Source organism: Amblyomma americanum, chromosome 1 (assembly GCF_052857255.1).
Source record: "Amblyomma americanum isolate KBUSLIRL-KWMA chromosome 1, ASM5285725v1, whole genome shotgun sequence".
Lineage (NCBI taxonomy): Eukaryota > Metazoa > Arthropoda > Arachnida > Ixodida > Ixodidae > Amblyomma > Amblyomma americanum.
Window position 1 is genome coordinate 486604889 of NC_135497.1, and position 13223 is coordinate 486618111.

A 13223-nucleotide genomic window follows, 5' to 3' on the forward strand; every position below is an offset into this window, starting at 1 on the left:
TGATATTACCTCAGTCCCGGGCTTTACCATCACAATTTTACATGCGGATGACACCAATGTCTTCTTCAGTGGAGAAAAGAACGCAAGCTTGAAAAAGGCTGCTAATGAATACTTGCCTAAATTATCACGATGGCTTTTAAATAACAAATTGATTACAAATGCAAGTAATACAAAGTACATAACATTTAAGGCCATAAATTGAAGACACTATTCAACCATAAATGCGACCTATGACGAAACTGTGATAGAAAAGGTAAAAAAACAAAACTTTTTGTGCCTATGGTTCAGTTAACAGGTTTCATGGAATATGCATGTTAATATATTAAAGGGTGATTTGGCGCTAATAATTGGGAGAATCTACACAATCAGGAATCTGATACCCACCTCCTTAAAACAGGTATTCTATTTTTCTCTTTATTTCTATACAATGTTATGGATCAATGGTCGACGGAACGACGACAGCTTATAATTATAATAAATTAACTATCCCACAAGAAAGGTGCTACGCTTGTGTGAGAACTAGCGAGGCAATAGACGCAACTTACGGACAGGGCCTCTTTTCGTTAAATACAACATGGGGCACGACACCGCATCGAGTATGCAGCGTACTCAGCTACTGCTATTGCAGGTGACCGTCACTTGGGCCGTTTGCTCAGCACTTCCCGGCACGTGCAGACTGCGCACCGATGATGCGACACCACCTCTGCTTGCCTTGGTAATCACGGCGCCGAATCCAGACCAGAATTTAGCGCACATCTGGCAACGGCGATTGGGGACTACAATGGACAGCACAGAAGGAGGACTTAAAAGCCAGCCAGCAAGCGTCCACTTCGGGCACGACACCTCATCGAGTATGCAGCGTACTCAGCTACTGTTATTGCAGGTTAGTTACGTTCGGTGTGCTGCATGCTTTAGGAGTAAAAACTGCTGTTTGATCGCGGTGTCGTGTCCACTTGAGTGGATTGATGTCTTAAAGAGTTCTAATTCTAATTTACTTCTGTGTTCGCTCTACTCTGCAATGTTTGATTTGCTCCTCTTGCTTTCTGGCGACGTTGAGATGAACCCAGGTCCAATGTCAAAAGCTGAGGCAGATGCGTTTGCCTCGGCTCTTGAGTCGATACAGAAACTAGAGGCCGCACAAGAGGCGCTCTTGACAGAATTAAAAAGCGCAAAGGACAAACAAGGCGCCACTAATAATGAACTCATCATTCGAACAGCCAAGGTTGCGGCGCTTGAGTTGGCCACATCCTCAGAAAACGCTGTAGATTCGAGCATGAAGGAAAAAGGAATCAAAACTTTAAGTGATGTCTCAGATCAGCTGCAAACAATAACTTCAAGATGTGAGGACGCAGAAAACAGGCTCAGACGAAGTAATTTGCTGATTTTCGGGATAGAAGATGACCCTGATGAGGACTGGGCTACCACTGAAAAGGAAGTCATAAAATTCTGCTCTGAAAAACAGCAAACTGAAACAATCAGTTCGCAATTCGAACGCGTACTTAGGCTTGGGAAATACCAAGAAGGAATGAACAGACCTATAATAGCTAAACTAACTTTTTTAAAGAGAAGCAACGCATCTTGTCATCTGCACACAAATTAAAAGGCTTAAAATATTCAATCGGTGAAGATTTCTCCCCAGCTACGCGACACGCTTCGAATTGCACTTCGAATTGACTCCTTCACTCTAACATGGCTTCGTAATTTTCTTTCGAATCGTCAACAGTTCACAGTAGTTAATAATATTGCTTCGTGTCCTACTTACGTTACTTCTGGTGTGCCTCAGGGCAGTGTTTTGGGCCCTTTACTCTTCCTAATTTACATAAATGATTTGCCACCTAATGTTTCTTCTCGTTTACGTATTTTCGCTGACGACTGCATTATTTACAGATCAATTAACAGTACTGACGACCACCTGGCCCTTCAAAATGACCTTAGCCTAATTCATAGTTGGTGTAACACCTGGTTAATGGCTTTAAATGTGTCAAAATGTCAGGTAATTTCTTTTAGTCGTAAGCGTGACAACTCACATTTTTTATACAACGTCAGTAATAATAAATTGTTACATACAGTATCGTATAAATATTTGGGTGTTCACCTAACCGAGAACCTCTCTTGGACAGACCATATTACAGCCGTTTGCGCAAAAGCTTCAAGGACATTAGGTTACCTACGTGGTAATCTGAGTAATTCACCTTCCCACATCCGCAAATTGGCCTATCTGACATTTGTTCGTCCTCAGCTCGAGCATGCATCTTCCATTCGGTCCCCATATCCTACATACTTAATCGACATGATTGAATCAGTCCAGAACCGAGCTGCCCGTTTCATTTCACGTAATTATAGCCATCACTCCAGCGTAACGCAAATGAAAGTCGATGATTCCATACAGCCTTTAGTTCTTCGCCGTAATATCGCTCTGTTATCCTTGTTTCACAAATATGTTTATAATGCGACACAATCCACACTACCTATCCAGACCGCCTCGAACACGTCTCGTCGTTTAAATAACCACTTAAGCTTTGCGCGCATGTACGGTACGAAACATGCTTTTAACTTTTCCGCACTCCCTACCGCCATTTCCTTTTGGAATAATCTGCCTGATCACATTGCTTCCGAGTCAGATCAAGAAAAATTTCGTCATCTCCTACAGGAGCATTGTTCATAATAGCACTTACAAATAACTTTATCTTGTTTCTTACACTTTGCAATCGGCTTTGAACTTCTTGTGATATTTGTGATGTATTGCTATCTCGCTCCTGTGAATTGCTATTTTATGCTGCGTCGTGTGTTCACTTGTATGACCTGTATATATTATTGCTTTTTTGCGTCTTTTTTCCTGAATATCACTTCAAGAATTATACTCCCTGATATGTTCATTCTTTGTGTATTTTACTTTCTAGTATTAATGCCTTACGTTAAGTTTTACTCATGTTTTTTTCTTAAGTGTACCTTTGTGGCCTTTCATTACTACAGTTGCTCGTGTTTTATGGTTTTATCTTGGTAATAATGTTGGTGAGCCCTGAATTGAGGTGTATTTTTTGTATACCACTTTAGAAGGCTGCTTACTCTGTAACCACCCTTACACAATGCCCCCATAGGGTCTGTAAGGTATTTTAAATAAATAAATAAATAAATACATAAATAAATGCAAACCAGGTCTACTACTTTAAACTGCTGCAGTGGGTTAATCGAACCAAACCACTTATCACTGCAGGAGAACACAGCTGTGCATACCCGATCCGTGATCATAAACGGAGAACGCCTGTGGTGCAAACTAATTATGGTCGCCAAAAGCTAAATTTTCTGTCTGCTAAGGTGTTGAATACCTCTGGAATGCACATGGTTTTCTACAAATCCTTTACTGTTTAGGAATGGAAATGCAGACACTTCTTGGTTAATTAGCCGGTGTGGTGGCTGAGTGTTATGGCGCTCAGCTGCTGGACCGAAAGACGCGGGTTTGATCCAGGCCGCAGCAGTCGAATTTCGATGAAGGCGAAATTCTAGAGGCCCGTGTGCTGTGCGATGTCAGTGCACGTTAAAGAACCCCAGGTGGTCTTAATTTCCGGAGCTCTTCACTACGGTGTCTCTCATAGCCTTAGTCACATTGGGACGTTAGAGCCCTATAAACCAAACCAAACTTCTTGGTTAATTCATTAAGTTTATACAAAACTCATTGATACCTGTTATTACTAGGCCGTGACCAAATCGGTTGAATCGCCAATACGTGTTCCGCGGTTTACACATGGATTAAGGTAAGAAATGCTTGCCATTGGATACAAAAATTATTCTGGTGTCCTAGTTTTGCTTTTGTTGTTCATGATGGAGAGATGGCACAGGAAGAACACGATGTCGGAAAGCGAATGACGCGTGTTACATGTGCGTTATCTTTTCGTCATGAACGTTATCCAACTCACCGAACTTTCGGCTTCGCTTTTCTTGTATACTTGTTTAGATTTTTGTATTGCAAGTTTCGCACTTCATGTTTTTTATTGCTTGTGCCCTTTGCATGCAATCCTGGATGTGTCAGCAGAAGCCGCGTATTCTTACAACGTTCGATCTTTTGAGACTGATGTTCAGGGCGGTACAATTTTTCCTTTGAAAGAGTTGTTTACATTGTATCCTTACTACTGGCCGAAGTATTACGCCTGAGTTCTGTTCGTTGCTGCAAAAAATTATTAGAAGAGTCCAAGGCCTCTTCAGGCTCAGAGCATTTAGCCCTGGCCTCTTCTTAGACATTGTCTGAGGAAGGAATAAAGGAACAAAATAACAAAAAACAGACTGCCGTGGGACTCCTCGCACATACCAACCACGGAGAACTATGTATGCTGTCTTGCAAAAAGGCCTCAAGTTGTGCCTTTATTTAGGCGAGAAAAAAAATGGCAAACCGATTCCACCAGTGTGATTCCAAATTCAACGACACTTCGGTGTTGATTTATCATCACCGCAGTTCATTTCGTTAAGTTTACTCCATACCACTTTTCGTTACTTGTGGCTGCAGTACCTCTTAGTACAAGAGCACAACCTCACCTTGAATAAATGCTATTCGTTTCTTACGGATGGATTATGGAATAAACCGCAGCAAAGTCAAAAATGCAGTAAGATTGGAAGTTCACCCAAATATTGTCATAAATATGGTTTCAGTTTCATAACAGCACTACCACGGAGACACCGTGTTCACAACAAATTCGCATCAAAATCTCTAAACGCCAGCGGAAACAGACCGTAAAAGAAACATACATGCCAGTTCGTAAGATAAACATACATGCCAGTACATGGATCCCTAACCGTCGCATGTGCAGGGGGACCTATAAAGCTAAGGACGCACTGGCGCTCAGAGGATGCCTAGCGATGGGTAGGAGTTCACTGCTTACGCTTCGCGCTTTAATGTCACCTAAATTAAGCGTATCTGTGATTTGCATGCATCGTCCTTCCGCGAAAACTGAAAGTGTCATGTGATCTCTCTTTTTATTCGATTACGGCAGGGGCTGGCGCGCACGCCGAAACCCCACTACCAAAAATTATGTGCCACAGCTTCCCCATCTAGGAAAAGAGACGGGCTTCAGCCGGCCGTAATGCAATGCACCGGCCTCCACCCGTGGACTCGGCCTCGTTGATCACCGAAGTCCCAGCACCCGGTAAAGTTAAGATGCCCGGGATCGCTGATTGCTTGGTGGCCGGTCTAAAGCGTCCACCATCACTTCCCCTGTGAGAACAGATGCTTGGTGAAAAGTATCTTCAGAAGATCCCACGTGGTATTGATAAAATAGGACGTATGTAGGATCTAATTTTAGGCGTTTCAGATCTGAAAATCATAGGTCGAAATAGGAAATGTGGCTGATTAATGCACTGATTTTTTTCATTGCAAATCGCTCTTAGCAGGACGGCTTTGGTGGCGCAGCGCATGCACTCTCGAGATGCAGTTGCTTCGGGCTGACGATTGCCCCACGTGCGTGAAGAGCACGCGCGCTGCGCCTTGTTAGGAAGAAGAAGAAAACTATATGAATTGATGCTGTGAAAGGCGTCACAGCCAGGATATCTGTATCGTAGTATTTAGAACTGGCGTATTTGTGAATATTGACATTATTAAAAAAAAGGACTGCATTGCACAATTTACTTCGATAGAGAAAGGAACGGCTTAGGTGTTTAAATATTTTCCAGGCGCAAGCACATCTAACGCTATTCGTGCTATCCCTGCGGAAATATAATTTTAGCCACAGATTTGGGATTAAATATATAAAAGCTCTCCTGATCCGCCTCGGAGTCGGTTAGATCCCGGCCGCCACCGTCGCATTTCAATAGAGAGGTAATACTAGATCCCCTTTTGCTGTGCGATGCCAGTTCATGGTTCAGAACTCCATGTGGTTTAAAGGATCTGGAGCTCTCTACTGCGGCGTCCCTCATAGCCCGGGTCGCTTTGGGACCTTAAACCCTACAAAGTCATAGATCACCTTCATTTCGACTAGCAGATCAATCCTCCTTGGTTCTCTGTCCTCTTCAGCGCTCTTACTGCCTCTTTTGGGTTTGAACTCCCACATTACAGACCTTAACTATTTATTTACAGCATATCCGGCAGTTCCGTAGCATTCCAGCATGCTTGTGGCATAAAATAATGACAAAAACAAACATGTGAACAGACAAAAAATCAATGGCATGGTGACTACAAAACAAAGCGTTCTCACGTTCAACACACGTAATACAAGCCAAAACAACCGCACAGTACAACAGTAACTCTATTAATTACAAATTATTCATCAGTTGAGCGAAGCGGACACCGTAAACTGCGACTACATCCGCTTTAAAGCATTGCATTTCGAAATTGTTTCTCTGAAGAAAAGAATTTTATGTAATTTGTCCGACATTTAATTCCTGTATTTTTACTGCTGTAATCCCACATACTTGAGATGTAGTGGGGAGATTTCATGTATTGAGATTTCTCTTTACGACTTGAGTTACATGAATGACATGCATTTGATTCAGCCGGTTTACCTTCCGCCTTCTGCCGAAAGGTTTGAGTCCTTTGTTTGGCTTTATTTTTGCGACACTAGCTCTCTGGCAAAATTGTTTAATATAAACCTCGCCGAGCGGCTATGTATACCTGCAGTTCTATCGACCAGGCACCTTTGACGGGGGTCACATAGGTGGAACGGTATTCCAAGGGCGGTTATACTATAACTAGTGTGCCGCGTTTTTCAGTATTTGAGGAGCGCCACGAAGACTTTGTATCACGAGGTTAAGGATACCCGGGGCTTTTTTAAGCGTGTTGTTAATGTGGTGCTTAAACGAAAGATCTGCTGAAAAAGCACACCTAGATATTTGACTTCTGGTACCACAACGTTAAGCCTGCAATTTTTCTTTAAATCGCTCGGTGTGCTTTTCCATCTTATTTGTAACCACTCTCAATAGCCTTGACGATTCTGCCCCGTAGGTTTGTCTTGCTTAGATAGCGCTGTTATATAGTGTCCGCCTGAGGTATATTTTAAATCTGGCGTTCACCCCATAACAGCGCCTCCCAAATGCGCTCAAATTCATTTTTGTTGTCCTAGTTATTTCACTGTAGTTTTCATGATGTACAGGGACTACTTTCTTTAAGTAGATGTATTTGCTTACCTCTTCCAATCCTCCAGTGCTTATCATAATCTGTTGCTCTCTTCCGAGGCTGCTCATCATCCCTTTAAATTTATTGTTATTGATTTTTACAGCCACGGTTTGGCTTTGCATATCTAGGTCCTGGATCATGCATTAAAGCGCGGCCTTTGAGTTGCTGAGGAAGGCGATGTCATCAGCAAGCTGGAGATCGCTATGGTATTCTCTATTAGCTTTTATGCCCGCCTCTTACCAATCCAATTCTCTGTATGGTACCTGTAAAGACGCAGTGAATAGTATAGAGATATCCTGTCTCCCTGCATTATTCACTTTCTGATCAGTAGTTTATCACCTATTTTGTGAAAGACAAAGGCCATTATGCAGCACATGTTTTCATACATTCGAAACACACCCACAACCCCCCCCCACACACACACACCTACGCATGCACGCACACAGGCACGCACGCAAGCACACAGACACACACACGAGGGTTGATCGAGAAATAAGGTTACCATCAATTTTAGAAACACACAGCATTGTTTATACGCAAAGAAATTTACAAGATCGGAAAGATGATGCTTTGCTCTAGATGTATACATTATCACCATTTTTTTCTACGCATTTTAATGGACGTTGCTTCAATTTCGGTATGCCAATATCGTAGAACTCCGCCGCCAACCAGCTGAGGAAGCGTTTCACCTCTTCCTTGACATCATTGTCGCTCCGGAAGCGTTGCCCACCAAATATTTCTTTTGACTTGAGGAACAAGTGATTATCACTAGGCGCCAGGTCTGGACTCTACGGGGGGTGGGGCATGACAGTCCACCCAATGTTTCTCAAAAGTTCCAGAATTGCGCGAGACGTGAGGTCGGGCTTTTGTGTCATGAAGCGGTACACGGGATGCCAGTCGTCCTTGCCCGGAGGATATGGATAGCTCGCCTGAGTTTCCAAATTTTTGCACAATAGCTGTCTGAGTGGACTGTTGTCCCAGGATTAATGAAATCGCACAGCAGTATCCCCTTACAATATCAAAAAACACTGCCCATGACTTTGCCAGCAGAACGAGGTTGTTTGAACTTCTTTTCGACTGGTGGCCCTGGGTGACACCACTGCTTGGATTTCGTCATTTTTTTTATTGCACATACTGCTCTCTATGGTGACCGGCATTGCAGGAGTGGTTACAAATAAAAAGAACAAGGTATTATGTCTTAATATGAAAAGGCTCTGTACTTGCAAACTCTTCAGGAGGCAAACTACGCAAGGAACAATCACTGTTGTTCCAGATTTTAATCAACATGGGAAAATATGAAAACTTGAAACAGTCTAAAAAAGAAAGAAAAGGCACATTGTTCAGGGGGTCTAATCAGCCATCGACACTGGAGCAGCGACATCAACGCTTGCGAAGGAACTGCATTGGCCAGGCGCCCAACTTTGGTAGCAGTGCGAAGAAGCTTCAAGGCATCGAACGTTCTGCAGTGCTTGATGACATCGGCCGTAGACTTCAAACTGGTTTTGCTAAAAAGGAAGTTGTATTTATCTTCAGCAATTCCTTTAAGCAAAAATCCAACTTTTAACTTCTTCAGGCACTAGGTAATAGGATCGATACCAAGCACATCCACCACAACTGTTACGTAGTCAGCATTCACTGAGTAAGTCAGGAGCGTCCTTTTAAGAGGTTGAGTGACGGGGGCGGAGATCTCAACCAGGTCAGGCCGAGCAGCTTCCTGTTCCTCTACGGATCTGATATTCTCCGCTTCCCCGTGGACACAAAGCATGTGACAATATGCACCCAGGGGCTATTTTTGGACCTCAAGAATGCATTCGACACTGTACAGCACATTTTGATAAAAAGCTTTATATCCATAGCGTACGTCGAAAAGCACTCAGTTTAATCAAAATTTATCTATGTGATCGCTACTAGCATGTTAACAATATCAGTATATCATAGAGTAAATTGCAAATTCTCTATGGTGTGGTTCAAGAATCCATTTTAGGGCTGTTTTTATCCCTGGTATACATCAATGATATTACCTCAGTCCCGGGCTTTACCATCACAATTTTACATGCGGATGACACCAATGTCTTCTTCAGTGGAGAAAAGAACGCAAGCTTGAAAAAGGCTGCTAATGAATACTTGCCTAAATTATCACGATGGCTTTTAAATAACAAATTGATTACAAATGCAAGTAATACAAAGTACATAACATTTAAGGCCATAAATTGAAGACACTATTCAACCATAAATGCGACCTATGACGAAACTGTGATAGAAAAGGTAAAAAAACAAAAATTTTTGTGCCTATGGTTCAGTTAACAGGTTTCATGGAATATGCATGTTAATATATTAAAGGGTGATTTGGCGCTAATAATTGGGAGAATCTACACAATCAGGAATCTGATACCCACCTCCTTAAAACAGGTATTCTATTTTTCTCTTTATTTCTATACAATGTTATGGATCAATGGTCGACGGAACGACGACAGCTTATAATTATAATAAATTAACTATCCCACAAGAAAGGTGCTACGCTTGTGTGAGAACTAGCGAGGCAATAGACGCAACTTACGCACAGGGCCTCTTTTCGTTAAATACAACATGGGGCACGACACCGCATCGAGTATGCAGCGTACTCAGCTACTGCTATTGCAGGTGACCGTCACTTGGGCCGTTTGCTCAGCACTTCCCGGCACGTGCAGACTGCGCACCGATGATGCGACACCACCTCTGCTTGCCTTGGTAATCACGGCGCCGAATCCAGACCAGAATTTAGCGCACATCTGGCAATGGCGATTGGGGACTACAATGGACAGCACAGAAGGAGGACTTAAAAGCCATCCAGCAAGCGTCCACTTCGGGCACGACACCTCATCGAGTATGCAGCGTACTCAGCTACTGTTATTGCAGGTTAGTTACGTTCGGTGTGCTGCATGCTTTAGGAGTAAAAACTGCTGTTTGATCGCGGTGTCGTGTCCACTTGAGTGGATTGATGTCTTAAAGAGTTCTAATTCTAATTTACTTCTGTGTTCGCTCTACTCTGCAATGTTTGATTTGCTCCTCTTGCTTTCTGGCGACGTTGAGACGAACCCAGGTCCAATGTCAAAAGCTGAGGCAGATGCGTTTGCCTCGGCTCTTGAGTCGATACAGAAACTAGAGGCCGCACAAGAGGCGCTCTTGACAGAATTAAAAAGCGCAAAGGACAAACAAGGTGCCACTAATAATGAACTCATCATTCGAACAGCCAAGGTTGCGGCGCTTGAGTTGGCCACATCCTCAGAAAACGCTGTAGATTCGAGCATGAAGGAAAAAGGAATCAAAACTTTAAGTGATGTCTCAGATCAGCTGCAAACAATAACTTCAAGATGTGAGGACGCAGAAAACAGGCTCAGACGAAGTAATTTGCTGATTTTCGGGATAGAAGATGACCCTGATGAGGACTGGGCTACCACTGAAAAGGAAGTCATAAAATTCTGCTCTGAAAAACAGCAAACTGAAACAATCAGTTCGCAATTCGAACGCGTACTTAGGCTTGGGAAATACCAAGAAGGAATGAACAGACCTATAATAGCTAAACTAACTTTTTTAAAGAGAAGCAACGCATCTTGTCATCTGCACACAAATTAAAAGGCTTAAAATATTCAATCGGGGAAGATTTCTCCCCAGCTACGCGACACGCTAGAAAGAAGCTGCTTGACTTCTCCAAACCTCAAAAAGTTCCTTTTAAACTGTCAGCAGATCGGCTGTTTATAAGGAATCAGACTTACGCATACGACAAAAACACTGATACCGTTGTCATGTCGCAAAGATAGCTAGACATAAGCACTTGCTCACGGGCTCTTCCACAGTCAAAGCTACCTATCAATGGGTCTTTGTTGACACTATCTTACGCAAACATACGGAGCATCATGCCCAAGCGCAAATTAGTTTGCTCTCTGCTTGACGATAACGAATCTAATATTCTTGTTCTTACCGAAAGATGGCTAAATCCTGACAATACTGACGACGAAATTCTTCCTGATAACCATTCTTATAATATTTACCGCAAAGATCGAACTAGCAAGAGAGGCGCGGGTGCTCATCTTGGAGTTAAAAAGTCATTATCTTCCCTTATTATCGACTCGAGCTCATCTCTTGAGATTGTGTGGGTTGAAGTAAAAATAAATACGACCAAACTACCGGTAGGTGCTTGCTACCGTCCACCTGACTTCAGCACTTCTTTCGTTACAGAACTACGCAATAGCATAACCACGGCCCTCCAGCTCTGTCCTGCGCATTCTGTTTACTTATTCGGTGATTTTAACTCTCCGCTCATAAATTGGCGTAATCTATCATCATCTTGTCGAACATCTGTGGATTTTCTTAACTTAACTTTAGATGTTAACCTGTTCCAGGTCGTTAACAAACCAACCCGCGGTACTAACATTCCAGACCTTATACTCACCAACACCCCCGAAAAAATTGAATCTGTTGTTCATCTAAACGGCTTTAGCGATCACGACCTTCTTCAGGTAACAATGAGTGTTCCACTACCCTTTTCAGGGATCACAAAGAAAATATTACGTGATTATATTAAAGCAAAATACTCTAAATTAAACGATGAACTTGAAGTATTTTTCAACCGCACGCTACTTCCTTCTTTTTATAATCACTCGGTGGAAGATAACTGGGTATGTTTCAAGAATAAAATGTCTACTCTAATTAACAAATATATCCAGTTGATCTCGATAACAAATGACAAAACAAATCCTTGGTTTACTAATGCCCTACGTAAGCTCAGGAATAAAAAGAAACGTCGGTACAATACCGCTAAACGCGTCAATAATGCTCCTTCGTGGGAAAGGTACAGCATTTGCTTAAAAACGTACTGCTCTGCTTTTGCTGCAGCTAAAATTAAATATTTCTCCACAGATTTACCTTCTCTCTTAAATTCGAATCCAAAAAAGTTTTGGCGAGTTATATCACCTGACCGTGCTGCGTCCGAGTGCTATCCCTTTCGATCAGTATTGTAAATTGTGCCGGTGTTGGTTGCTGCTGATAAGTTGAGATGCCCAGGGCAAAGAAGGCCTTCGTCAGGCGTGAATTTCACGGCAACCGCTACGCTCATCGTGAAAAAGCAAAAGGATGTCCACGACCGAATGAGATCCCGAACGCCGAACGCGCCAGCTCCTCGACATCGAAGCTTTCAAGATTTTCTCTGTGCTTCCAGGAAGAGGATGTGCTACAGAGCAGCAGCCAATATGCCTTAATGGACATGGACGGCATTTTTGCCGCAATTACACAGATTTGTGTGTGCAGAGAGGTCGGTGGAAGTGTTGAGCTCATCGAAATTGTGACAAAACGGGTAGGTGTTGCAAGCGTTTACAGTTTGAACTGTGAAGGGTGTAGTGCCGCACAACGATTTGAGACGTCGAAGAAAACTACTTCTGGCCGCTATGAAGCCAACCTCAGGTTAGTGTATGCCTTGAGGTCCATTGGTAAGGGAATGGCTGCAGGAAATATACTCTGTGCTATGCTAAACCTTCCTAAGCCGCCGACAAAGTTTGCGAAATACAATCAAGAGCTTCTAGGTCACATCGAAGCTGCTGCTCAGGAGTCGATGAAAAGGGCAGCTGACGAAGCTGTGTCAGCTGAATGAGGGGGATAAAGACATCGCAGTTGCTCTTGATGGAAGCTGGCAGAAGCGAGGCCATACTTCCAATAACGGCATAGTCTCTGCGACCAGTGTAGACTCTGGGAAAGTGCTGGATGTGGAGGTTTTGTCTAAACGTTGTCCAAAGTGCAGCATCAAGGGTACAAACAGTGACCCCCTTCATAGAGAGGTGTGCCAAAGCAACTACCAAGGCACCAGCGGTGGAATGGAAGTCGCAGGAGCACTGAAAATTTTCGGCAGGAGTGAGGAGCTTCACGGCGTTCGATACGTCAAATACCTTGGGGATGGTGACAGCAAGGCTTTTATGGCTGTGAAGGCACAAATGCCATATGGTGATTCCGCTGAAATATTCAAGGTTGAGTGCATAGGGCACGTGCAAAAAAGGATGAGCACAAGGTTACGAAGGCTAAAAAAAGTAAACAAAGCAGGAAAACTCTCTGATGGAAAGAGCCTCTCAGGCCGAGGCCGACTGACTGATGCAGTAATAGA

General features: G+C 43.1%; 1 non-coding gene across 1 annotated transcript; it reads right to left on the minus strand.

The window, feature by feature from the left end:
- Window positions 1-4979: 4979 nt before the first annotated feature.
- LOC144116558 (U1 spliceosomal RNA) lies at window positions 4980-5143 on the minus strand. Its single transcript, XR_013311890.1, has one exon. It is a non-coding gene; the product is annotated as a U1 spliceosomal RNA (small nuclear RNA).
- Between the last annotated feature and the right edge of the window lie 8080 nt (window positions 5144-13223).